The sequence below is a fragment of the Aplysia californica genome, unplaced genomic scaffold (assembly GCF_000002075.1).
Source record: "Aplysia californica isolate F4 #8 unplaced genomic scaffold, AplCal3.0 scaffold01245, whole genome shotgun sequence".
Lineage (NCBI taxonomy): Eukaryota > Metazoa > Mollusca > Gastropoda > Aplysiida > Aplysiidae > Aplysia > Aplysia californica.
Window position 1 is genome coordinate 7,364 of NW_004798515.1, and position 2,894 is coordinate 10,257.

Consider the following 2,894-nt stretch of genomic DNA (forward strand, 5'->3'; position numbering starts at 1 on the left):
GGAAAATATGTTGAGGATTTGCATTTTCTTTCTTTTTTTAAAAAAAAGTTTTTTTTGACACCGTTTAATTTTGGGCCTTGTCCTTTCTTTTGACTCTGCATAATGTAGTGGTGTAGGCTTATTACACGGTGTTTTTGCTTTTTTCAAAATGGGGCCGGGTACGACTCAGGCAAAGTCGCCTGAGCCCAGGAAACATGTCAAACAGGCTTGTAAAAAAAACGATGCATTATCATTCACACTCGAGTAACTGGTTTATCGTTCACGCCTCCATGCTACAATATAATACATTGCAAATTTTATATCTAGTAAGCTAGGCCCACAGAATTCTACACGTAAATGGCTAGGCCATATCGACCTGACACAGCATTATTATATGTGTGGATTATGTCAAATTTGGAGCTGTTGTTGGTATCGTTTCCGTAGTGTAGTGGTTATCACATCCGCCTAACACGCGGAAGGTCCTGGGTTCGAGCCCCAGCGGAAACATTTTTTTTTCTCACGTTTGAGTCATTGTTCATACTGCACAATAATATTTTTAAATGGCCTTACATGCAAAACATAGTCTCAACGTGTGTCTAACTTCTTTTTTGTTTTTCATTTAACTGCTGCAAAGCTTCAGTGTTCTTATTAGCGAAATTCCAAACCTTTAAAAAGTCAGGTTGCTTGTGCTTTTCCTACTATAGATTCTACAACCAAACTTTTGACAAACTATTGTTTAGGTAAGACATTTTGTACTACTGAAAAATTTCACGAATGTGTCTCTTCCTAATTCATCAAACGTAAAAAACAACTGATATCATCATTCAAAACTCGAAATAGAGGCTAGCCCGGTACAGTCGGTACAGTCGACTAAACACTCCTAGAGCTCATATACACGTTCGTCTCACCGTGGTTAAAACGGGATAAAAACAAATCGCTCTTTTGAATAATCTTTCTCATGGGTCTTTGCATGCGGGTCTAAACGTTAAGCGACCAACAGAATTTAAGCCCATTCATAAAAGTCAGTGCAAACTAATTTAAGGTTCTATACGCGTTTTCTTTGACGCCTTAGTTAAGCGGTGTCGCTGTCTCAAAATGAGCAATTAATTAAACTACTGTAAGTCATGTATTTTAGTGATCCTGTGTATACATCCAAAGGGCGGTTGTTTATATCTAGGGCCCAAAAAGAAAAACTTTTTTACTACTGGGTTAATATAATTTTTGGAAAAATATTTTTCTTTAGTAGCTGGCCTGCAGAAGTGTCATGCAACGTTTCGTGGGAGATCTAGGTAAATTCCTCTAGATCTGTGAGCTAGAATATTTTTTTACCCGGTCAAGCGAAAGTGACCAAGCTATAGTGCTATTGGTTCTTATCGCAGGCGGGAATATGGCCTATCATTTTAATTGCCCCCCTCCTCTTGATCATTGTCAATAACCTGTCAGATAATCTCCTCTCATTTTGTTCTCCTTTTCTTCTTTCCCCTCCCTTGTAGCGATATTCTTATTCATCACAAATTAAACTATTGAAATGCAAATATTATTACACACCTCTTACAGAATTAATTTGCGCATTGTTGATTTGATCAGTAAAATGCCTACTGAATTTGTGTTTGACACGTATCCAAGCTGTGACAAGTTTTTCCGCTGAAGTGTGAAATGAGTAATGGCTAAGGACATTATATCTAGATCTAGAACTTAAAATTTTTATTCAGGCCTATACTAAAGAATCCTTTGAAGATCTTATCTCCATGGGCACGGCTTATTCAACTTAATAATAATGTTCAATTATTGTTACTTCAGGCTAGGGCGAGAAGTATATCATAATCATAATCTCTCCTATAATCTACTACCTAGATATTTTGCAATGATGTGTGGGTGTGAAAGGCAAGAATACTATTTCGTTAATGTTGATAGTTGTTTTTTTCCTTTCTTTTAGAGCATTCGAGCAGACAAATGAAAATTTATTTAATGAGGGTGTCAAAACATGATCACTGCTGTTGCTGTTTCGGTCTGCTGATTCCTGCCCTTGTTACTGTTGCGATGTGCGGAATAATAGCGGAGGAAATTTTCAAAAAGTTGGAACGGGACTCAAAAGGTGAAGGTTAGTGACGAAATCGAAGGTCGTCACAGAAGAAAACACACTTTGCTTCCGGAGTCGACATCATCCCGGGGAACTTTACTTTCGTCGCAGCGCAGTGGAGCGCTTTACTGTTGGTTTTTTCTTATTACTTTTTAACCATCAGCTGGCTGCTCCAGGAGTTGTTGAGTGCACGAAACTCTACTTTTGCAGGTATGATTTTTCTCTTCTTTTCTGTGTCTCTAAGTAGATCTAGATCTAGATCTAGATCTATAGATCTAAGTGTTGTTTTCAACAGTATGACGGTAACTGTGATTTTCGTGTTTCGGCCTAATCAAGTCAACTTCAATTTGAAATTCTAATCTTTGTTTATTTACTCTTTGATTAAATTCTAACAGCTAGAAATCTAGATCTAGATCTAGATCTATATAGCACACCAGACCACCACTCCCCACACCAGACCCCGGATCTGTGAATAGCACAGTTTAGATCTCTAGATTCTAGAGGTTCTTTAGTTGAAATCTTGTTTAGCTTCACATTCTTCTTCAAAGTTCTTCAGTCTTCAATTCCAGTTCCAGATTTAGGACGTCTGTACTGTAAGATCAGCCTCTATGGTACTAGATTTTTAGATCTAGATCTAGATCTAGATTCTATGATCTTTGTCTTTGGTTCTAGATTAATCAAGTTTATTTATTATTAGCCTTTCTACTTTCTATAGTACATTTGCACAAAGGCCACCTAGATCTATATATATATTCCGTGAAAATAGTGCAGGCGAGTCTTGTGGCTATTCTCACCCGGTGCGCGTTCACCAAATTTTGCGTTCACCTTAAACCAC

General features: G+C 37.6%; 1 protein-coding gene and 1 non-coding gene across 2 annotated transcripts in view; both read left to right on the plus strand.

Annotated features, from left to right (window-relative positions):
• The first annotated feature begins 413 nt into the window (after positions 1-413).
• Positions 414-486, plus strand: TRNAV-AAC. The gene has a single exon. It is a non-coding gene; the product is annotated as a tRNA-Val (tRNA).
• Positions 487-2,034: 1,548 nt separating this feature from the next.
• The window catches only part of LOC101853754 (glycerol-3-phosphate dehydrogenase, mitochondrial), a gene marked incomplete in the record, with an annotated part of 57,515 nt that continues 56,655 nt past the window's right edge, over positions 2,035-2,894 (plus strand). Inside the window, 1 exon segment of the mRNA XM_013090375.2 lies at positions 2,035-2,269.